The sequence below is a fragment of the Sciurus vulgaris genome (genome assembly GCF_902686455.1).
Source record: "Sciurus vulgaris genome assembly, chromosome: 12".
In the NCBI taxonomy this organism is placed as follows: domain Eukaryota; kingdom Metazoa; phylum Chordata; class Mammalia; order Rodentia; family Sciuridae; genus Sciurus; species Sciurus vulgaris.
In genome coordinates this window covers 75,139,361-75,164,759 of record NC_136473.1, presented here as the reverse complement: position 1 = coordinate 75,164,759, position 25,399 = coordinate 75,139,361, and the positions used below count along the sequence as shown (strand labels likewise).

At 38.0% G+C, this 25,399-nt stretch overlaps 1 long non-coding RNA gene across 6 annotated transcripts in view; it reads right to left on the bottom strand.

Annotated features, from left to right (window-relative positions):
- LOC306641814 overlaps positions 1 to 25,399 on the bottom strand; it is a 182,448-nt gene that overhangs the window by 143,998 nt on the left and 13,051 nt on the right. For 3 of the 6 annotated variants that reach the window (XR_013758290.1, XR_013758292.1, XR_013758293.1), the window contains one exon: positions 7,585 to 7,702. The exons of the other annotated variants lie outside the window; for them this stretch is intronic. This is a non-coding gene — a long non-coding RNA (uncharacterized lncRNA). The remainder of the gene's footprint in view (positions 1 to 7,584; positions 7,703 to 25,399) is intronic. 6 annotated transcript variants of the gene reach the window in all.

Sequence of the window (25,399 nt, the reverse complement as noted above, 5' to 3'; positions counted from 1 at the left end):
TATTGTGAATAACGCTGCAATGAATATAGGAGTGCAAATACCTCTCAGACCCTGATTTCAATTCTTTTGGATAAATACTCATAGGTAAGAACACTGGGCCATCTCATAGTTACATTTTCCATTTTTTGAGGCACCTCCATACTGTTTTCCATAGCAGCTACACCATTTCACATTCCCATCAACAATGCACAAGTTTTCCATTTCTTCACATCCTCACCTGCACTTGTTACTTTTTTCCCCCAATAATAACCATCCTAACATGTGTGAGAAGATATAGAATTATGCTTTTGATCTGTACTTCCCTGATGATTAGTAATGTTGAGTATTTTTTCCTATACCTATTGACCACTTATATGTCTTCTTTGGAGGAATTTCTATACAAATCCTTTGTCCTTTTTTGCTATTGAGTTTTGGAAAGTTCTTTATATATTTTTGGATACCCCTTACCAGATTCATAGTCTGCAAATATTTTCTCCCATTCTGTAGACTGCATTTTAACTCGGCTGATTGTATCCTTTGCTATGCAGATGGCTTCGTGGTCAATTTAGACCCACAACATTCAGTCTGCTCATTAGTTCCCACCTGGGATTGTATTGACTATCAAAGGGTTGAAGAATAACCAATCCCTCAGGAAGTGGTCACATAATTTAAAAGGTCTGAGAAGATCTTAGCCCTAAGACACTACTTGCAATTGTTATTTGGGCCATAGAATCTTAGAGCAGTTACCAAAAAGGAAGTTAGTCCTTTTATACCTTAAAAAACATCTACTACGTGTTTGCAAAAGACCATGTATATCTTGTTGTTAAAGAAATCCTGAATATATGCTTTAGTCAGCTTTTTCACTGCTGTGAGTAAGGATGGCAAGAACAATTTTAAACGAGGAAAAGTTTATTTGAGGGCTCACAGTTTCAGAGTTCTTAGTCCACAGAAGGCTGGCTCAAGGTGAGGCAAGACATCATGGCAGAAGAATGTGGCAGAGGGAAACAGCTCACATAATGATCAGAAAGCTGAGAGAGAACCTCCACTCTCCAGATACAAAATATATACCCCAAAGCCTTGCCCCCAATTCCCACCTCCTCCAGCCACAGCCTACCACTCAATTAATCTCATCAGGTGATGAACTCACTGATTGGGTTAAGGCTGTCACAACCCAATCATTTCTCCTCTGAACCTTCTTGCATGGTCTCACACGTGAGCTTTTGGGGGACACCTCACGGCCAAACCATAACAGCATAGGACTCTAGAGATGAAGGCCCTGATGATTCTGCAGTGAGGACATGGTGATCACGTTGCCATGGAGGGAAATACTTAGTAACCTCAAGAGAAAAGCCCAGAACCTTGCCTAGGCCACTGGGCTTTGCGATTCCTTCTCCCCCTGCATGTCCACTGGCTCCGGGTCAGAGGTGAGGTGACTGATTGAATTTGCATCTCCAAAGAAGAGATTACCTCCTGAAGAGAAGCATTACCCCTGCATCACCAGCCAGCAGCTTCATCTCCCTCTAATCATACTCCTTAGTTGATTCAAACCGAGGGGGCTGATTACTCAAAGGCTCTAAAAATGGCGGGTGAAAAACGGAGCCCTTCAGATCATGTTATCCACATTCAATCAATTGTTTTTGCTCTACATTTCCCACAATCTCCATTTAGGCAACAACATGGGGGCTCTCTGATTATCTCACTGAATTCTATGCTGGTATGCTCAAAAGATTCTCAGAATCAGTTTGTCTTAATTCACTTTATTTAAAGAGGAATGCTGAGCCTGCAGTCCAAGTGATGGTTTCAAGGGGAGAAATACAACCATAAGCACTGAACAAACAATCGGAAGCAAAGAAGAAAGAGAAGGGAGGAAGGAAGAAAGAAGAGAGGTAGAACAGGACAGGACATGGAAAGTTGAAGCCCTGGGACTCACTGCCTTTAAACAAGTGTTGGTCAGAAGAAATCATAATGCCCTTCTCTAATTTGAAGACAAAATGAGCACCCTGTGAAAAAGCAAAATTGAAGAGGTCCTGTCTGCTGAGGTCTAAGTTCTCTCAAAAATAATGGTAAGTGACATTCACTGCTCCAGGAGAACCTTTTTATTATTAATAACATTATTGTTATTCCAACTTACGCCAGGTCCCTTTTTTAACATCATAAGACTCTCTGAAAGTGACTTCTGTCTGCTTAAATCCTTTCTGTCCCCTTTCCATTTCCTTTGCATTATAATACTCAAGCTAACAATACTCTAATTTTCCCCAATTGAAATGTACCATCTCCCCTCTCCAAAAAATAGCCTATTGTGATTATTGAGTAGGCATGGGTACTTTGTGCTTCATCTTTTCTGTAACTAGACAGGCTTTTTTAGTCTTATGATAACTGAAACATTTGAACAATCATTGTCCTACAGAGGAGCTGATCTTGGAGCAATTGTGCTTTGTACCACTCCATCCCCTTTGGGAGCAAGATCATTTTTAAAATAATGACTTCTCCAGCAGTTTATTACCAGCCTGGAGTCATTTTCACACCTCAGAAGTGAAGGCTTAATGAGCAGAGAAATTAAAGAGTAAAACTCTGCTAGTATCTTCTTAAATGGCAGCATTTTGGCAGCTGGGTAGAAGATGCACTTCCAAAGAGGAGAGGCATCACATTCCTCTTGTTCTCCAAGTGACCTTTAGGTAATGAACCTCTAAGTGTCCACCCCCCTGTGCCACAATGCCACCTCCTTCTTTTCCACCCTGGAGGAGACATCTGGCTAGAAGATAATAGCAAATAATAATCAGGTTGGCAAGTTACATTCCGCTAGTGGCCCTGAACACAGTAATTGCTCAGTAAAATCTTCCCGATTGAGTGATATCCTCACACCCGAGACCCCACCACCACGGAAACTCCCTAGCAAAAGTTGCCCATTCCTAAGGATCCTTTTGTTCTTTCAACCCTTTCCTAACTCTCTTTTGTGTTCCTAGGTTTCTTGGTTCTTATGTTTGTTATTTACATATATTATTGTGAATATTGGGGTCTATGTAGGTGTCTATCTTTCCAGTAGGTCAGAGTTCTGTGAGGACAATGACCAAGCAGTATCCATGTTCTATACACTGCTTAACAAAAGTAAAAATTTCATAAATACCTGGTAAGTAAAAAATATGATTATAATAATTACAATAATTCTTTTTTAAATAAGTGAGAATATCAGAGTTCGTATCATTTGATCAAAGTAGAGTGGTAAAAACCAACAAGTAGATTCAAAGATTGACTTCCACATGGTTAGCTTAAGGAAGAGTCATAATCCACATTCGAACTCTTGACTAAAATTTTCCACATCCCTATTGCAATCCAGTTTCCCTGGAGAGCTTTCATACAAGTCTCTTCATTTTCCCACCTGGAAGGATCAAAGATCTCATGTTTGGATGCTCTTTCCTTCATAATTACTGTAGTGTTTTTGGCTAAGAAATATACTGAGAGTGTGATCAGATTTGCCCAGAGCAAGCAAGTCAAATGAATGACATAGTAGAAATCAGTCTCTTTCAGTTGCTGCCGAGCCAGCATCTGCCAACCTGACTGTATATTTTGCTTGGATGGATTTTGGACTCTTATTGATGTTCAGAATGTTTTTCTCTATTGTTGTTAATATTGATAGTGAGAGTGCTAGATTTTGATTTCCAATGTTTTTATTCCTTGTTTCTTTGTGATTAGAAAAAAACACAGAGGAAAGAAGGAGGAAACGAGGAGAAAGTGGCCAATAAGAGGTGAGTAGGCACAAGATGTAGGGAGAGGAAATAGAGGTAGATGCATCCTGCCAGAAAAGCCCTCGGAGAGGAGATCACAATAAGATGACCAGTACCCAATACTATTAACAGACCCAGGGAGCATTTTTAACCAATCTCAGGTTCCACAAGTTGTTTGTTGAATGGAACTTATTGTCATCAGAGGTAGGAGATTCACTCCTTCTCTGCAGTAGATATGAGAGATGAGGCAATTTGCTTCAGAAAAGCCAATGGAATTAAGCTGGTGTTTACTGCTTTATAAAAGAATAGTGGACAAATTACCTCGCTAGGCCATATTGGGAAGAATTGTTAGTTAAAAGTGACAACCAGGCCTGTAATTTACACTGCACTTTGGAAATTTAAGCTGGGAGGCTCAGAGCTCTCAGATGGGCATTGTAAAGCTGCTTTTGTACTTCTGGCTCATTCTGTGCTGGGAATCATTTAGCCATTGACTTTAACTGCTAATACAGTTCCATCAAATACGAAGTATAAATCAAAATTACTGGATCATTCAAAATCTGTCCTCAGAGTTGTTTATATGTATTTTTTCCACCATTACTTCAGTATAGTTACAAGAGAAGCTGCTAAATTATGATATATTGTGCATGCTTTGTTGCCATCTTACTAGAGCCTCTTGCAAATAAGATGTAATCCATGACAAATTATTTTTCTAGTTATACAAAACATAAATAATGATAATAAAAAGGGAATCAAACTGATGAAGGATAGAGAGAGAGAGGAGAGATGTTTCAAATAAATAAATAGCTCTGCTTCTGGTCCTGGCTGTCCAAAATAGGTCAGTAGATAAAAGAGGAATTTTAAAACTAACTTCACCATATAGGAGCCTAAACTCCTTTCTGTCTAGTCTCACCTACTAGTGAAAGATAGAAGGCCTTCACTAGTCACATACATAACCTCTCATTTAAAACTGTTGGCCCATGCTTGACCTTGTTTTTATTTATATTTTTAACCTCCTTTATATTTTTTAATTTTTTAAAATTTGTTCTTTTTAGTTATGTATGACAGTAGAATGTATTTTGATAATCATATACATATATATACATGTATATATTATCGGCCTAATCTCCTTTCTGTCTAGTCTCACCTACTGGTGAAAGATAGAAGGCCCTCCCTAGTCATATACATAACCTCTCATTTAAAGCTGTTGACCCATGCTTGACCTTGTTTTTATTTATATTTTTAACCTCTTTTTATATTTTTCAATTTTTTTAATTTGTCTTTTTTAGTTATGCATGACAGTAGAATGTATTTTGATAACCATATACATATATATACACATATATATATCATACATGGAGTATCATTTCCCATTCTTGTGTTTGAACATGATGTGGAGTTACACTGGTCATATATTCATATATGATTATAGAATAATTAGGTTCAATTCATTCTACTGTCTTTACCATTCCCATCCCTCCTTGGTCTTGTTTTTAAAATCTGCATTCATTCTTTGTAAAAATCATTCTACCCAAAGAAATATTCAGTATATACAAATCATCATGGATCAAGCAAACAACAGTGGGAGAAGCCCAACTTCATGACCCCAGACTCCTTGAACTCCTTGGTATCCATAGTATGTCAATAGGCCTCAGGTAGTTTTTTAAAAAAAAGTCACTGGAATATTCAATCTGAGCAAATCTGCCATTCTGTCTGAATCTTTGTTTTATGACTTTTTAAATTGTGGTTCAATGAGTAAATAAATTATCATTAAATTTACTCACAGTAGAATAAGAAACATCATGGCATGGAGAAATTGCTTATGTCCGTAATGCCTCTCTGCCTGTCCTTATTTTGCCTTCTAAAATGTCCAGCCATCCAGCCTGTAGAATTATGAAAGTCACCTGCAAACATTAACAGCATCTTGTTAATTGAAGGCCCTATTTATCCCCTACTTAAGTTGTTATTTTCTCCATGTATCATTTTTTGCAACTCTCTGTGATCTTGAAAGATAAAGAAAGCAACAAATCCAAAAAACTCCCATCTCAAGTCATCACAGTCATTAATCTTGCATTAACATACCAAATCAAAAAATTTGAGAAGAGGCACTTTTCAAATTATACTTTGCATCATACTATAATGCAAACATAAAGCTAATAGATGAGGTATTAACTGAACTCTCTAATAGTAGCATCTGCAAGGACCATTAAAATTATATCACAATAACAAGATATGTTGTTTTACAGATTCCAAAACTCAGGAACATCTTTCTTTGAAAGAAGTTTCATAAACCATTACAAGTATTGTAAATTTGGAATGTCACTGCTGTATCCTCTTAGACATCAATAATCAGCCACTAACACAAGATGTTGGCTCTCCAGGGCCCCAGATCAAATCAGCAAAGCAGTTTGGAAATCTACAGAGAGAAAAGAGGCTTTGCAATTAAGAGTCTTCTGCCCATTTATAGAATCAAATTTTCCAGGAACACAGCTTAGTATAAACTACGTTTCATGAACATTCCAACATAATATAACGAACACAAGCGTTTCAATGAAGCAGAGAGCAGAGCAATTTGTACTAGCAGATGGTTCACCCTGGGATCAGAGCAATTATCTTCTTACTCCACACACAGGGGTAGCCAAAGATTCAACAGTTGACTCTTCAAAACAACTTAGCGATAGAAGTGAATTTCTGAAATATTGAAACAAGCCGGGTTTGTATCCTCCCCTCTCCACAAGGAAGTCCTAGAGAATGTTTCTAAGAGTAAAAGATTATTTCTGAGTTGGTCACCCTGCTGAGTTATCTCAGAAAACTGATCTCAGAAGATGTGGGGGCTTAGACTCCTCTCCAGTATGCTACCCTGGAACATTCAGACCTCTGTTTCTTTGATTATTTGCCTAAGAATATGATATCTTCCCTCACTACTGTATCATACTGGATCTATGGACAGATCAAAGATCTACTAAAATAACAATTACCAAATCAAAGTTTGAACTTCAGATGGTAAGAAGAAACAAATTTCGATATTATTTTCTGATTTGCAACTACAGACCATGGAACCAGATACCTAAACCTTGAATGATGCTGAATATAGTCTTCTCGGGGAAAACGGTTGAATGAAGAAAGCCAATATATAACCTTCATCTAAATTAAAATACTAGTTCAAGTCACCTGGGTTATGAATACTTCCATAGAATTTCCTTGAGTTGTGGTGTAAACATTCAGAAACTTTGGATATTTGCTTGACTGAGGCAGAAGTAACAAAAATGTTAATATGGAATTAAACACATTATGTTATGGGCTCACTACATGCCTCAGGGTTTTTTTTTTTTTGTTTTTTGTTTTTTGTTTTTTGTTTTTTTAAGTTAGAAGTAAAATAAAACAAGTAAAAATAGTTGGTGGTAGAAGATTGGACATGGGGGAAAATTATAAATCAGGCCACATACAATTTGACATTCATAGGGAGACACCCACCTTGAAAACACTTGAAACAAAGTTGTGTTCATAGAATTTATAGCTAGGGAAGAACAAAATAAATTTAAGAAGATAAGAAACAGAAAACCAAGTAGCAAGGACGTGTAGCATGAAAGCTGCCTAGATTGCATGGAAGATTCATACAATCCCGTTAAAAACTAGACATGCAAGCTTCCTCCATTGGAAGAATGTTTTAGTGAACTTTTTTGTTGCTGTGACTAAAAGACACGACCAGAACAATTGTAGAGAAATGGTAAGAAGAAACAAATTTCGATATTATTTTCTGATTTGCAACCACAGACCACAGATCAGACAGAGAGATCATTTGACTTTTTCGTGTATAACTTTCATTTAAGCTGTAGTAACTTAGTCCAAGATTATAAGGACATTATAAGTTTATTTATGGGCTCACAGTTTCAGAGTTCTCAGTCCATAGATAGCCAGCTCCATTCCTTGGGCAGCTCTCTTCCTCAGGGCCTGAGGTGAGGCAGAACATCATGGTAGAAGAGCGTGGTGGAAGAAGCAGCTCACTTGATGATCAGGAAGCAAAGAGAGAAAGCAATTCCACTTGCTAGATGCAAATACATACCCCACAGCCACACCGCCAATGCCCACCTCCTCCAGCCACACCCACCTGCCTTCAGTTACCCCCCAATTAATCCCATCAGGTGATTTATTTATTGGGTTAAGGCTGTCATAATCCAAATCATTTCTTCTCTGAACCTTCTTGCATTGTCTCACATATGAGCTTTTGGGGAACACCTCAAATCCAAACCATAACAAAGAGAAAGAGGTGGTCTATAGTTTGGAGCAGAGAGGAAAAAGTCATGGAAGAATAAAGAGAAAAAACAGAGACTACCCAGAAACCTCTTTATTTTTTTTTCACACTAGGGTTTAAAACTAGGTTCTTGAGTGTGCTAACCACACACTCTGAGTTACATCCCCAGCCCTACCCTGACATTTGGAGCGTTATATTTAGCAGAGTCTTTTTGGATGTAATGACTCCTGAAGTCTATAAATCACTACCAGGAATGAACTTCTGCCCTGGGATGAGTATAGTAGCCTCGCATGCCCCATGGATGACTGAGCAAGCTGTAAGTGCAATGGCTATTAGGAAGAAGGTATCAGAGAAGTACTCAGGGTAAAGTTTACACAGGGATGAAGAGGGTCCTGGCTTGAGAACCCCTGGCCTTGTAGATTGAATGACTTTTATCACCCAGACAGGATAGATTGCTGAAGCAGTTTTACCCTCTGATGTCTCCCTGAAGATCAACTGCAGATCTGAGATCTCTACCAAGAAAAATAAGAAAAAGAATAAGAGCAATAATTAAAAGCAAATGATTATTTAAAAACACTGAAACACAAAATGCCAAGCATTGTGCTAATCACTTTGAAGAATTTTAATTTAATCCTCATCACATTCTTTCAGAGACGTCTCATTAGTCCCACTACCATGTGAGGAAATAGGGTATTACTTTATCCTTTGGATTGTAGATTAAAAACCTGACTATCCTTTTGATACATTTTTATTATTTGAGTCAAAGATCACTGTTCCTATTAGATCAGACAGAGATCATTGGACCTTTTCACATATAACTTTCATTTAAGCTGTAGTAACTTAGTCCAAGATTATAAGGACAAGAAACCACACACTGAGAAATAGGGGTGAAGTAATGGAATGAAGAAGAGAAAGGAAAAAGAGGAAAGAGGCTGTCCAAACACCTCTGGAACTAACTGATTGTAACTAACTGATAAATTAAGTGTGCCCCCTGGAGGGTGAGCTTTTTGACCCTATGGGTTGTAATGACAACCATAAAGAAAACATCAGCAACAACAAAGGCACATTTGTAGTAGAGCGTTTGCTATGGCTTTGTTCTAAGAGCTCAATGTATATCACTTACTAAATTAACTCATTCAAGAGAATTAGTGAAGCACTCTCATATGGATATCATTTTTTTCCCCACTTTTTAAAATTTTGATTCACTGTACACAAATGGGGTACAACTATCGTTTCTCTGGTTGTACATGAAGTAGAGTCACACCATTTGTGTAATCATACATATACATAGGGTGATGATGTTTGTCTCATTCTAGTATCTTTCCTTCCCCGCCCCCTCCCCAACCCCTCATTTAACCTCTACAAAATCCATCATTTCTATGTTGTTTTATCTGAATGGTCACAGCCATGAAGAATTTACAATCAAATACTAGTAATTTAGGCTTTAGAACAAATATTTTAGTGGTTATAGGTATCTGAAATATATTTGAAATATCTTTCACATTAGAATTTTAGATTTTTTTGGCTACTCCACTAAAAAAAATCTGTCCTTTCATTTCTCAGTTGAGCTATAGATACACAAATCACTTTAATGTTACAAGACCAGAAATCTTGAATTTGGACCTGCCCTGTGTTTTACTCAATTCATTATTTAAAGAAATCCCTATAGCTAGTCTAAAAGTGTTCAGGTGGGTCTGGTATAAAATGAAGTAATGTCATCTTACTTAATGTTTTCAAAAGGGTCAAGCATTGGGTTTTATATTTTCAATTCACTAACCCTCATCCTCATAATGATATTGGTAAAAAGTACAATAGATACATCACAGCGGGTCTACAAACTTCAACATCTCAGCCACTTCTTGGCACTGCTGTTGGTGTTTTCTGCTGAATACCAATCCTGATTAGTTAGTGCTGTACAACTCAGGCTCAAAGTCTTTAATTCAGTACCTGGTTCTCAATTTTCAAATTATAATTCCACACAGTAGTGGATAGTTAGGCATTTAAAGTTCATTATTGTCTTATTTTCCAGGAGCATAACTTGTAGGTTATAAGACTTTCCCCTAATTAGTTAGCCTGCAAAGAGTCATTTCTTTCCTACATTTTATCCAACAGTATCATTTTTTTATGATTTGAGTTGTAAAATCTTTGGAAGAACATTTTATAATAGGAAACGACAAATCATAGCTCCAGTTCAACCATCTGCCTTTAATAAATACATGTTGCTTTCCCCTTGCAGACTCTGGCATTTTCTTCCTGTGACCCAATGCCAATCAAGAAAGAGAAAAAAAAAAAAGAGGGAGGGAGGATGATAATTAAAGAGAGACTTTGTAAATTGGCACTGTGAAAAACAGTCATCAATGAAGCACAATTATCTCTGAGAAATGACGCTAAGTCAGAACGCTGCTTTCAGGCATGGTTTTTCTAATATTTACTACTGTCATTATTAATGACTGTCACATCTGAAGTCAACGTAGCCTTTTTGGGACCATGGACAGGGACACACACATTCTCTCAAACAAGGAGAAGACTCCTCATTTCTTATGGCAACATGGAATATTGAGAGTTTTGAATGACAGTTGCAAGCCTTCATCCTCATTTGAGGGGGGCATCTGACTTGTTCCTGCTTCTGGGATTTCAAAACTCATTGAGGATTGATATTGGGCCCAAGACACTCGACACCTTCAGGCACACCAAGGACAAATGGTCCTGTCCAATAAACAAAACACTTTTTAAAATCATAATGCCAAGTAGGTCAGCAAGTTCACTAATAATTATTTTTTCTTTAATTCTATATGTAGAATATAAATATAGATAAATAGATATCGATATATAAAATATTTATATATATATATATATATATATTTTTTTTTTTTCATTTCAGAATCAGAGTGGCAGTATCCATCAACATTGTGTTTTGACCTTGTGCCCTCAGGGAGATTGTTAGAGTCAGGTCAGCATCAATGGGTACTATTTTATCATTGGGTCTGTTTTCCTCACATAAACTGTGAGTACTATGGAGGGTTGGTTCGGGAGGGCCATACTGTAAGCCAGAAGAGGAAATACAGGGGCGGGAGCTGAAATGTGCCAAGCAGGCAAGTTAGAAGATAAAATATAGACTAGGTTATGAAAGAACTTAGTTTGGCTACACTGTTCCTGAGGAAATTTAAATTGAGGGATGGAGAGAAAGATATAAATAAAGATATGGATATATAGAGAAAATTATTATTTTTATGTCAAATAGAAAAGCTTAATGGATATGAGAATGAGTCGAGGAAACACACTTCTTGCTTTTCAGATTTCATCTCTTTATGTCTAACTATAAAATTTTGTCTCTAATCATCTTCTAATTTTGAAAAATGGATCACAATGTTATGCTTGTTGGATAGATGTAAGTGAAGCATTGTGACTTGAAGATATTTGTTCGGAAATTGCTATTACTTCTCGCCATAAAGTTTAGAATTTTTTCATCCAAAATCGAAGAACATTCATTCAAATGTTCCTGGTTCCACCAAGTAAAGCAATTCATCTGCTTTGCTCCCCACTGAATCTCTACCACATAAAGAGTATCTGCCAGATATTCAATACATATTTGTTAAATAAATGAACCTTTCTTTCTTGGAACAAAGGAAGCTGTGTAGATTTCTTATTTCTATTACTTGAATATAGTCTATAGTAAAACATTGAATCCATAACTTGGACCTCATAGATGCTCAGTTAATATATTTTCAATGGAATTCAAAATTTAGACTCAATTCTCTGCAATGACTAGGTGCACCAAAGAATTTTTAGTCCATAGCTTTTTTCTTGCTTTCACATAGCTCACTTCTAGAATGGTCCAGGTGTCTGCCACCCACTTTTCTAAATAATAACAGTCAATATTTATTATTGAGCACTGAACTAACAGCTTTCATTTCCTTATCAATTTTATTATTGCTTTAGGGACTAATATTACTATCCCCATTGTGCAACTAACAAAACCAAGCTTGCCCCAGATCATATACACTGAAACACCAAAGTGGGGCCTGAAACCAGCTCTGCCAATTGGGACAAAAAGAATTTTGAAATCAGCATCTGAACTAAAATATATATTTATATATATGTATGTAAGTATATATATGTATATATCCTCAATGAACATGAGAGAACTTTAAATTGTCAAAATTTAAAGCAAATATCTTTAGTTTTCCAAACTCACATGTGCTCAGGATATTTTTATAACAGAAAAGTTTTGGGTTTTTTTGTCCCAGTCAATTTAACTTATTCAGATAATTTCATTACATAAAAAGAGGACAGCTACCTTACACATTTCTCAATTAAATGGTATTTATTTGTTCTTCACATTGTTCTAGGTTTTATTTATTCACAAGCATGCATCTCACACAACCCAAGTAATAATTTTGCCTACTGTCACCTGATGTTTGGAGCTACGATTTCCAGTGGAGGAAAAAGAAATAAATCTTTAAAGCCTTCTGAAATGAGATCTTTATTTACAAAGTTATGTTGCTGCATAACTGCTTCAGACAGATTTGTATTCAATGTATTTGGAGCCTTACATGCAATTCTTACTCCTGCCTTTGATCCCTCTTCTCCTAAAATGTATACACTTATTCTCTGCTTACTTTAAGATTTCAATTCTGCCTTGGAGATACTGTCCTGATAGTCTGAGTCATTGGTCCTTTTCTCAATAAAGTATAGAAGATGGATAGCTTTAGCACTTTGCTTCGGCTCTTATAAATCTAATAAATGGTTTCATCCATATTGCCTCTCCCGGAATCCTTCACATTGCCTTGGTTGGTTTTGTTACAGATAAGAAAGGGGAACATTTGCCAGCCTTGATATTGATGAGCTGAAGCAGCTACTCTAATAATTCTACATCTATACAACTTTATTCTTATTGTTCAACAAGCAATGAGTGGCATTCCCTAAGTGAAAAACAATGTGGCCAAAGCAATAAAGAACCAGATATTGTCAGGCCACTTGGTGGCTAAGTTATGCTGGGCCAGCCAATTCTGGGTGGTTCCTGAGGGTGAGCTCCTGGCAAGTACTTCAGAATCCTGGGGCCAGCTATTTTCTTTAAACAGTCAGATAAGGAGATTAGATAAACTTTCTGAACTTGTCCAGGTTCTTTGTTGAAAAACAAGGAGACAGCTTCATCAGAATGAGCTTCCTATAAATAACCAAGTTTCTAAAATTAGGAGCTGCAGTATGTTTCAAAAGAAGAAAGACATCACAAGAACTAGACCTCGGGCAGGAAATATTTGCTTTGCTTTAGCCTAGATCTCACTCATTTTATATTTTGTTTCAGCATACATTTTGGAAAACTAATTTCTTTTACCAAGCTCCCCATCAGGACTCTTCACAGATGAAGCCAACAACAACCAAAAAAACAAAAAAGAAACAAAGAAAGAAAGAAAGAAAGAAAGCCACTATTTTTCAGTATGCAAGATTGAGTAAGGTCATTTTAAACCTGAAAGTTTGGGTTTTATTTATTTATTTACTAAGGGCGATTGAGAAAAAAAAGCAAAAAGAAAATAAAAGAAAACGATTTGTCATCCTGCCTGGATTGGTTTAATTATCCTGAGATAATTTACAAATTGAATTGTGTTAGAAAATGCAGTCCTGCCAGGGGTTCAACAGAACTCTCAGTGCTAATGTGCTTGCTATTTGTGTTGGTACTTTTTCTGATCATGACCTCTGAGATTTCCAGAGTCCTCAAAGAAATTTCTTATGTCCCTTATGTTAAAAAATAAAATAAAATAAACCTTACCAGGTTCCACCCGGTACACAGTGAGGACAGTATCTTTTTGCTGTACTGAATTATCAGGTCAGCTTACTCTTTATGGGAGCCCTGTACGCTCACATTTGCCACTTGGTTTCTCACTGACAACAGTGGTGCAGGCCCAGCTGTTCCCAGCAGCTGTTCAGTGTAGAACTGCCTGAGCTGAAATTCCTTCCAGCTGATGCTGGGCCCCGGGAGCACCCAGAGACAATCACCAAGTCTGGGAATGGAGGGAGGGCAGTTCCAAAGGGAAAAACACCTAACGCCAAAGCCCCAGAGAAGTCAGGAAACCACTTCCATCCTGCCTCTGCCTCCTCTCCTAGAGGAAAAAATAACTCTGTAAACCTGTTCATCCCCATCCTGCCCTCCCGAGGGCTTCACCTTTATAATGAGCTAGACTAGAGGAGGAGATTCCATTCCGCTCCAAATGAATTATCATTATAATAGGCATCTAGGCTGCCCATCAAAGATCCCAGAACTGGGGTAGCACAAAAGTGGAGGGGGTAGGAAGGAGGAGGGGGAGGAAAAATTTACATACAGAGATAAGCATGGACACTCATTAAGAGAACAGGCCTTCACTTCAAAAAGACATGAACTCGGCACAGGTCTCCTGCCTGTTAAATATGTACAGTGTGTGCTTATTTGATGATGAAAATCAGAGGATGGCTATTTGAATGGAAATGAATTTTAATAAGTGTTTGAGGCAGAAGAAGCAGCAACCCTCCATTCTCCCCTCTATCACCAGGCACCTTCTTGACCATCATTACCACCGAGGAAAGAATGCGGGCATGCTAATCATCCGGAGAGGAATGCTCTCTCTCCTCCTCAGTCTTTGTGGGTGTTCATTAACCTTGTGGGCTCCTCAGCCAGCGCAGCACAGCTGTCCCAGGAAAATTTCCATATCCCCTAAGAAAAGCAGGGTGTGAGTTAGTGCTCAGGGATCCACCTTTTGAAAAAAGTAGGAGAAAGCTTCCTTAGGAAGGAAAGGCGAAGACTATTAGCGTTTAGTACTTGCATTGCACTATTTAAAAATTTGCAAAATTTTGCACTTAGTTTGCACTTTTATAAAATTAAGTTTAATATGGTTGTTTAGTACTCATTATTCATCCTGACAGAGAGACAAAAGAATTGTTCTCATATTGTAAATCCTAATCTCCACCTCAGTGTGAAATAAAAACCTCAACAAAAACCCTTGGATTATTTATCCCTTCTTGGCATTTCAGTATACCTGAGAACTCAAACATTTTGGTGACCTTAAAAGAGATCATGAAATCTGTCCCCTTATTCCAATCCAAGCTGAACTGGAAATGACAACAGAAGAATTTTTTTTTTTTTTAATATTTTTTTAGTTGTCAAAGGATATTTTATTTTATTGATTTATATATGTGGTGCTGAGTATCAAACCCAGGGCCTCACACATGCCTGTGCTTGCCAGTCCTGACAATAGAATAATTTTTAAAATGCTTTCAAAGAAGTGTGGCTTGAAAATGGCAGGGTACATTCTGGAAACCACAGATTCTCTAGCAACTCTCTTTTCCAGGCTCCACACTAATTCGTATGGCTGGCTTTTTCCCTGCCCTCTGTGCACAAGTCCTAAGTTTGTGAGGTTACTGACCCTAAGCTAGTCCATGCTCATTAAACTTGACCTTACAGAAGCTGCCATCCCACACAAACCTTGTGGCAAAAACCCCCAGAACAGATTGTTTTTATCCCACTGCCATCTCTAATGGGCCATTAAAGTCAGTAAATCTCTTGTAGTTTATTTTATACTAAACCAGGTTTTGGGGTTTTGTTTTGTTTTTTTGTTTTTTTTTTTTTTTTTTTCATCTTTAGAATGGAAAGAAAGCAAATGCTCCTATTGCCTAATAATAGAATATCTAAAAGCTTTAATATCAAGAAATAACTATTGTCTTCAGCAGGACCTTGACCTCTGTGTAACCTACATGTCATGGTGTTAGAGATAATGTCACTACACCCCCCACCGCTGCCGGCCACTCTCAACTGAGCATTGGAGAGAGAAGGGATCAAGGATATTCTAGCAAGATTTTCCCTCTCTAAAATCCTAAAGTGTAAGTATTGCATTCTTAAAATCATTTGCAAATGAATGTCTATGGATATGCATGTCGACCCTATCTTTTATAGTTGAGGTTTTTCATAGGTGGATTAAGACTTAATCACTGAGATTTTACCATGCAGTTCTTATCCTGTATGTTTTTACTAAACCTCAAATTAATATGTAATGAAACAGAAATTAACAAGCACATAGGGATACACACACACACACACACACACAAATCCATTGCCCCCCCCCCCACGCTGGGTAACATAAATTAACTTCTGTATTCCTTTTTTGCCAGAAGGGTATACTTTTTTTTTTCCCCCTTAATTTAGGACTTTAATTAAGTTGTTCTCTCCTACCTTCCCTTTCTCTTGAGCAACTCTTACCAGCAGCCCTGCCCTTTGAGTCTCAGTGGTGGGTAGAACAGAATACCAAGAAGCTGGGGGTAGACAGGAAAAGGTCTCTCAGCCTTTTCCTCCCGTTATGCCCCTGTTCAGCCGCCCAGGCAGTGACAGCCTAACAAGGTGCTAATGGGCCATACGTTCTAGCCCAGTTCACAGCAGGTTGTTCCAAATGGGTTGAGGAGGTTGATTTGCATTCGAAATCTTCCCTCTCTCACTTGCTTTTTTGTTTGGCCCCTTGATTTCTACTCCCCAGACGCTCTTCCAGGTTGACTTAGAGTGGAACAAAATCACATCGGTTCAGAATTTGAATTGCCTGAGTTTGGATTTTCAATGTGTCCCATTATTTCATCAAGTTGTGGTGGGGGAGGAGCAGAGGGAAAGAATAGAGAGCAAAGAGATTTTAAAATGAAAGGGAAAGATGATGACAGATGGATGCAAATGTTCCTTTTAAGTGGAGAGCAGCAGCTGATGTCAGGGCATGAAATTAAATTAGTACATCTGTGGCTGGATGCGTGTCATTCAGCTTCGCATTTCCTACTCCAGAGGAGTTTGGTTACCTCCTCATTAAGTGGCTCCCTTTCACAAGGCAAGGAATCCTTTGCTGCGCTCATGGGAGGCCCTCTTCACAAAGCAGGATTGCTGGAGAAACAAGGTGCACAGGGGCAGCCCCAGAACCCAGTGTACCCCTCACCCGGGAGGGAGGAGTGGCCCTTCCCTGAAAGGGCAGGTCCTAAGGTCAAAGGGGGCGGAGGGAAGTGCTGTGGAAGTCAGCACCCCTGTTTTCCAAGGAGACTGTGTTTACCAGTGGCCTGCGTTGTGCTGGCAAGTGACCAATCTGCCTCTGAAAACCCTAACCCACTGTGTGCCAGAGTGCTGGGGACTCATAAATATTTACAGTCATTTCCACAGAGTAACAGGACGGGCTGTCTCTTCAGAATCAGGCTTGAGGGGTGTTCCCCATAAAGAACCAGGAGCAAGCTTCCACTTCTTAGAAAGCCATGAAAGGGTGGTTCACAGCTCTGTCAAGCCCTGTCTCTCCCTTTCACTTTGCCCTCTCCCCTCTCACTGCCCAAAAGCCCAAGGCCTTGGCCAGTTTTCCCCGAGTCAGGAAGGCCTGAGTCACAGGTTTAATGGTCATAGCTTTGCTTTATAGAAACCACATGGACTGGGGAACATAATTATTCAGAAACAGTTACTTGAAACTTAAAAAAAAATGTTAAAAGCTAAACTCAATTCCTTGATATTTGCAAGGGATCCAGGATTCACCCCTGGCCATCAGCAGTGGCAGGATTCTGAGAGTGGTTCCCTCTACAAAATGTCTGAGAATCCGTGGGTGGGATCACTGTCATGGCCAGATGTTTGTGTCCCTACCAAAATTCATATGTAGGGCTGGGGCTGTGGCTCAGTGGTAGGTAGTATGCTCGCCTACCACTTGTGAGGCCCTGGGTTCCACCCTCAGCACCACATAAAAATAAAATAAAAGAATTATGTCCACCTACAACTAAAAAATATATTTAAAAAAATTAATATGTGAAGTTGGACGAGTTGGTGGTGCATGACTGTAATCCCAACTGCTCAGGAGGCTGAGGTGGGGCGATGACAAGTTGGAGATGCCAGTCTCGCCAACTTAGGAAGACTCTGTCTCAAAATAAAAGAATAAAAAGGGGTGGGGGTCTTAGCTCAGTGGTAGAGTGTTCCTGGGTTCAGTTTTTTAAAATCATATATTGAAATCCTAACCCCCAAGGTGATGTTATTAGGAGGTGGAGCCATGGAATGTGATCAGGTCATGAGGGTGGAGCCCACATGAATAGGTTTAGTGCCCTTATAAAAGGGACCTGAGAGATGTTCACTCTCTTTCTGCTACATGTGATTCAGGAGGTCAGCAGTTTATAGCTCAGAAGAGGGACCTCATTAGCCCTGACCACACTGGCACACTGATCTCAGACTTCAGCCTCCAGAACCATGAGAAATAACTGCTTGTGGTGTTTAAGCCACCCAGTTTACTGCACTTTTACAGAGCAGCCCAAGTTAAGACAATCACAAAGTTGAGTTGTGTTGCTATTTTTAAATGAAATTACCCATTGTAAACTTAAATCCACCTTTTTTTTTTTTTTTTTTTTTTTTTAAGGAAAAACAGTATCATCATGTTCATGATTCCTTATCAAGGTGAAAGAGCTAGCAAAGTCACTCTAAACTCTATGGACCTAGAAAGTAAAGCTAGAAAAGCCCACAGCAAGCAGACGTATGATGACAAAAAAGTCATGTCACTTCCTACAGACTCTATCATTTTATGAAAAAGACCTTCTTCAAGTGGTGTTCATCTATGCAGTTACATAAGCTTGGGAGGAGGAAGCCATTTTGGTAGCGCACATCTGTAATCCCAGCGACTCAAAGGATCCCAAGTTCAAGGCCAGCCTCAGCAACTTATGGAGACCTTGCCCAAAAATAAGATAAAAAGTTCTGGAGAGGTACCTACATGGTAGAGTGCCCTTTGGTTCAATCCCTAGTACCAAGGAAAAAACCTTGGGAGGAGGCCTAGGTGTTGCTGTTCACATCATCTGCTTAGATTAGCACACACTGCAATGTGTGCTTAGATTAGCACACAGTGCTTCAGGCAGTTTTCAAGTTGTCTTTTTAGATTTTTTTTTTTTTTTTGCGCTAGAAATACAGGACAAAGATGAGGAATACATAATGTCCAGACAAGGAAAAGAAGAGAGAGAATGTGTCTTCTGCAAATCCGTCAGTGTGAGATATTCTTCCCAGAGACTCTTTCACCTTACATTTGTTTCATATTATCCCTCACAGTCCAGGCAAACTCCTCATAGCATTTTGCCCACAAAATCAGCACCATACTGCTTGGTTTCCCCTTCAGACATGATTAGCCAGCCAGTCCACATTTAACTCCTGTTGTTAATCCTTTTCCAGCCAACTCCTTCATTCCCTAAAGTATTTCTGATGTGGTTCTTGGAACCGTCTCCAATATGCTAGGATGGAAGGAGCTGCCCCAAGCAAAATGCACTATCTGTGCCAGGAAGGTGTTTGCATTATTCTCCATCAATCCCTCTCTCTGAAGGAATTGGATAAGAAAGCTTGTCTTATTCCATTGTTGCCACTGTCCCATAACAAGAATCTCTGGAGTGCTTCTCCGCATGGAAAAATCAAGCCTGAGTTAGAAAAGTAAAATTGCATTGTTTCAGTAGTCAAGCCTAGATGGACATAACACTGAAGAGTATGTAAGGTGTGTCTTTGGTTCTTTCTCATTTCCCCTTCTTGCTAGCAATGCCAGTGTGGTGATTGCTTTTAGGGTCAATTTGACTGGGTTAAGGGTTACCCAGATAGCTAGAAAAATATTATTTCTGGGAACGTCTGAAGGAGCATTTCCGGAAGAGAATGGCATTTGAATCAATGGACTTTGTAAGAAATATCCACACACATTTATGGAAGGAAACACCATCCAATTAGTTAAGGGTCAAGATAGAACAAAAAAGGAGAGGAAAGAGAAATTCAATCTTTCTTCTGGAACTGGGACACTTCTTCTCTTGCCCTTAACATTGGAACTCCAGGTTCTCCAACCTTCAGACCCCATGACTTGCACCCCTGCCCCCAGTGTCTCAATCTTTTTGTCTGGACTGATATTCCCCAACTTGCATACAACGTATTTTGATACTTCTGAGACTCCATATCGTCTTAAACCAACTCACATAATAATGTCTCTCCTATCTATCAATCTATTTGTCTATCTATCTATCTCCAATTGGTCTGTTTCTCTGGAGAACCCTGTACCCATAGACTCCCATAAGTAAGCCCCACCTCTTTTACCATCTCTTCCTTCTGGGACTATTTTTTCTGGCTTTCTCCCCCATTAGAGTAGAACTTTCCTCTAGTTGATGTCCATATTTCTTAATTCACATAACAACAGTTTATATCATTGCCCCATTTGATGTGACAAAGAAATTAGAATTTAATAGAAAACTGTGATAGAACTATTAAGTTGTATTTTAGAAGTAGTAACTTTGTTGATTCATCTTTTTACAGCACATAAAGAAACCCTACTCCCCACCCTGCCCCAAAAGGGCTTAGATAACTACTTGCTGGTTTCATTTTGTTAATATGAGATGGACCCCTCAAATTTCCTTTATCTCAAGTCAAACTATACCCATAGACACCAAGATTCATTTAAGAGCAAAACATCTCTGGGATGAGCATTGGGCAATACTTTAGATTGCTATTTCTCAAACTTTATTAAATATAGGAATCTTGCCAACAATGTAGATTTTGGTTAACTAGGACTGAGAAGGAGATTGAGATTTTCCTCTGAGGTGATATGCATTTGTTTTGTGTTTCTGTACTCAAATACCTGAGGCTGCGTACTTTACACAGAAAAGAGATTTATTTATCTCAGAGTTCTAGAGATGGCAGGAGTGCACACAAGAGCAAGAGGTCATATTCTCAGGGAAGAAGCAAGAGGGTAAGAAGAGATCAGACTCACTATTTTATAACTATCAGATCATGTTGGCACTAATTCATTCTGGCAAGAGTTAACCTACTTCATGAGACCTGCATGAATTCCTTCCCAAGGATAGTCTTGACCCAGTTACCTCCCCACTGCCTCCAACTTTTTAAACGTCCCACCATTTTTCAATACTGCTACATTCGAGACCAAACTTCTAGGATGTGAACTTGAAGCAACAAACTATATCTAATTCATAGCACCTATACCTTTGGCACATGGACTATCATGAATATACAAGTCCTAGAGGGCAAGGGTGCAATTTGGGATGGGAGAAAGATAAGATGGGATTATTTCTAGAAAATCCTCTACAAAAAAGTAAGGTTGACATTAACTCAAACATAAAATGGGGCAGATTATTCAAATCCTCTTAGGTAGGGCCTATGTCATTGATTTCTTTTTTAATTATGCGTCCTTCATTCAGTGTATATTTCTAGTTCATTCGTTTATTCAACAAATATTTATCACATCCTTCCTGTGCTCCATGGGCAGCATAAGTAACTGAGGAAGAACATGGTCAAGGTTGGCATCATTCTTGTAAACACAGAGCTGAGAGAATACATAAAAAAGCTGTGTAACAGAATAATAATGATTACTTCCCATCTCACAACCAGATATACGCAAAACAGTGATCATATTAAGTATTCTTAAAGAAAATCACCTGGTTTCTGGATTAAATTGCTGTTTTCATTTTAGATCAATCTGAATGATCACTAGGTGGAATTTCATCATTAGTTTAGTGAAGAATTAGTACATGTAGAACACTTTCCTCATAACTGCTCCCAGATCAAAGCTATAGAAAATGCCCTCTCAAGAGGCTGAGTCTACTTTAGAATTCATTTATGTATGTACGAATTCATTCATTCAAAACCAATTGTTGCATGCCTACTATGTACTAGATGGTGCTCAGGGCTTGGGTCCAGAGAGGAAAGAACATAATTACTGTGTTCAAAGATTTTAATTTGAATACAATCTGGCAATAAAGTAGGACTGTTTTCATTCTTAACCATGGTGTAAAACTATAAGCTCCACCAACTCTAAGGAGAGTTTCTGGACCAACTGAGGTTGGAGAAGTTTCTGGACTAACTCATGGTTGGAGAAGACCTCAAGAATTTTGCAGGCATTTAACATCATGGCCAGACAGGGTTTATCTCAGGAATGCAGAGTTAGCTTACCAAATGAAAATCAATGTAAGACATTATTAATAGAATACATGGGGAAATATCATATGGCCATGATAATAGATGTAAAATCATTAGACAAACTCTAACACCCATTTATAATTCAAGTGAATTCTTAACAAACAAAAGATAGAAGAGAAATTTCTCCATCTCATAATGGGCATCAGAGGAAAATACACAAATGATATAATACTTAATGACAAAAGATTGAATGTTTTGTTTCCTAATATCAAGCACAAGAAAAGGATGCCCACTCTTGCTATTTCTAGTCAACATTGTACTGAAGATTATAGTCATAGAAATCAGACGATTAAAAGGAATAAAACTATACAGATTAAGAAGGAAAAATAAAACAATCTATGTAGAAAACATTAAGGAACACCCATACGCATACACATACACACAGTATTTATCAAAAATTTATGAAGTTTGCAAGATACGCATTAAAAAACCATAAAACATAATTGAAAGAAATTAAAGAAGACAAAGATAAATGGAAAGACAGCCCATGTTTATGGATTAAATACATAAATTATTAACATGGCAAGTTTCCTAATTAATCTACGGACTGTATGCAATTCCTACCCAAATCCCACTTTTTTTTTTTTTTTTTTTTTTACAAAAATTGACAAACTGACCCTAAAATCTTCAAGAGATCCAGAATAGGCAAAACAATCTTGAAAAAGAAAATTGAAGTTGGAGGTCTCATATCTTCTGATTTCAATACTATAAACAAAACCACAAAATAAAACAAAGCTATAATAACCAAGACATTGTGGTACTGACATAAGAGAAAAAGAAACATGTTTAGCAATAGGATAAAATTGAGAGCCAGAAATAAAACCTTCAATTTATGGTAAACTGATTTGTTACAAGAAAGCCAAGACAATTCAGTGGGAAAAGAACAATCTTTCAAAGAATGGTGCTAAGACAGTTGCATATCCACATGCAGAAGAAGGAAGCTGGACCTCTGTCTAACCTGGTGTACAAAAATTATCTCCAAATGGATCAAACACCTAAGTGCAAAAGCCAAAATTATAAATCTATTGAAGGAAAAAAAACATGAACTCTCCTGACTTTGGATTAGGCAATGATTTATTGAACATGATCACAAAACACAATAAAAAATTATAAAAAAATAAATAAATTGGACTTCATCAAAATTGAAAATTTTGTGTTTTATAGAACAGGCTCAAGAAAGTGGAAAGCCAGCCCACAGAATGAGAGAAAATATTTGCAAATCATATATCTATTAAGGGACTTGTATCTAGAATAAATAAAGAACTCACAACTAGCAATAAAAGGCAAATAATACCATTTTAAAGTGGGCAATGAATTAGAATAGAAATTTCTGTAAAGAAGGTATACAAGTTGACAATAAGCACTTAAACTTTGTTCAGTACCATTAAGTATTATGGAAATAAAATCAAAACTATAGTCAGATACCACATAACTTCCATTGGGATGGCTAAATCATAAAAAGATAAGAGTTGCAAAAATATAGAGAAACTGGAACCCTAAGATATTACTAGTAAAAATGTAAAAGAGTACAACTACTTTGAAAAACAGTTCATTAGGTCCTGAGTTAAACAAACAGTTATATGTTCAAAAAGCACATATCCAAGATGCAGCATTTATCCAAAAGAATTGAAAACATATGTCTACAGAAAATCTTGTACATGAATGTTCATAATAGCACTCCATATCTGCAAATTCTGAAAGCATGAATTCAACTTATCATGGTTCAAAAATATTTGGAAAAGATTTTCCAAAATTTTTCAAAAGGCCACATTTGAATTTTTCATGTTCTGAACAGTACCTTGAATCCATGTGAATGAAGTAGTGTGTAGGCATACCATGCTGTAGCCTCCTACCATGTCACAGATCCTGAGATTCTCTCCGGAAGCCATTGTGGTAGTTTTTTTTTTTTTCTCTCCAATCTCATTCATGTACTACTTAAGTGGTTGCATCTGTACTGAATACATGCAAAGTTTTCCCTGTCATTATTCCCTTAACAATACAGTATAACAACTATTTACATAGCATTTACATTGTATTAGGTATTATATATACAGATGATTTAAAGTACATGGAAGGATGTATATAGATTATATGCAAATATTATATCTTTTTATATAGGAGACTTGAGCATCTGTGAATTTGGGTATCCTGGTCAGAGGTGGGAGGGGGACAAATGCCCTGTGGATATTGAGAGGTGGCTCTATTCTTAATAGCCAAAAAGTAGAAACAACCCAAATGTTCATCAACTAATGAGCAGATAAATAAAAACATGGTAAATTCCTACAATGGAATATTAATCCACTATGAACAGGAGAGAATTAGTGATACAAGCTACAACATCAATGAGCTTTTATGTTGTACGGAATTTAAATTCACCTAAAGGAAGGAGCAGAAGCAACAAGCCTGGACTCCTTTCTCACCCACACTCTCTGGATAGGCAGAAAAATTCAATGTCAATTTCCCCACAAAAATCTCTTGTTTAAAAAAACACTTTTTCTGCTTTTGTTTCTAATTAAAATGCCACTTTTGAGTCATTTAGAAAGGGTCAGGTTGGATGTTGGCTCTTAAACCTTTGACAGCTACTGTAATTGCCCAGAGAGATTCAATAACAGCGATGGCCCTCCCAAATTTAATTTTGAAGTTTCTGCCAGGCCATTATTAACATGTAACCAGAGTACAGAAATCAAAGGACATAAGAGATGAGGAGAAAACCAATCTTATCTACCTCTGGACTGTCATCTCTCCCCTGGGCCAGGACAGTTCCTTCTAAATGGCTATTCCCCAGTGCAGAGGGATGAACTCTGAGATCTGACCCCTAGTTCTGCCACTAACTAATTACATGGTCTCAGGCAAGTTATTAAGCATGTTTGCCATTCAAAAAAGTGGGGATACTGGCATCTTTCTCTGTCCTGACAACATATTGACAACATTGTTTTATGGATAATTACTGTAGAATGAGGCAGGTCTAGGACAGACATGAGCACAGGTTGTACCAGAGTAAGGAAGGTTAGTTAGCTAGGAACAGGTGGGTAGAAGGAAAGGACAATGAAGGACAGACTTTAGGCCTGTACACCAAGAAAAATCCAGGAACCATAAAAATGAAACTGTAGGGAATCTTATCTCAACAGGCAAGCATTGGGAAATGAGATCCGGAATGCCTAGCCTTCCCCAGGCTGCAGAGAACTATAATCCCTCGAGGGAATTATTACTTAAAATCCTGGGACCCTAACTAAAACAGATAAGTATCAGAAAAGCGGGGTCTGGTACATCCAGGCCCCCAGCTACAGCTAATTATAACCCCTCAAGGGGCACTGTGGTTTCCAGATAAGTGCCACCATTTATCTCTTGCCACCAACTATGTCACAACCACCCTGTCAACCAGGATATCCAGGCCCTCATAAAGGAAGTTGCTGGGGGCTACCCAAAGGGTAAAAAACCAATTTAGGAGAGACAGGGAAATCAAGGCAAGAACAAAGGGCGCAGTTTCCTTAAAAA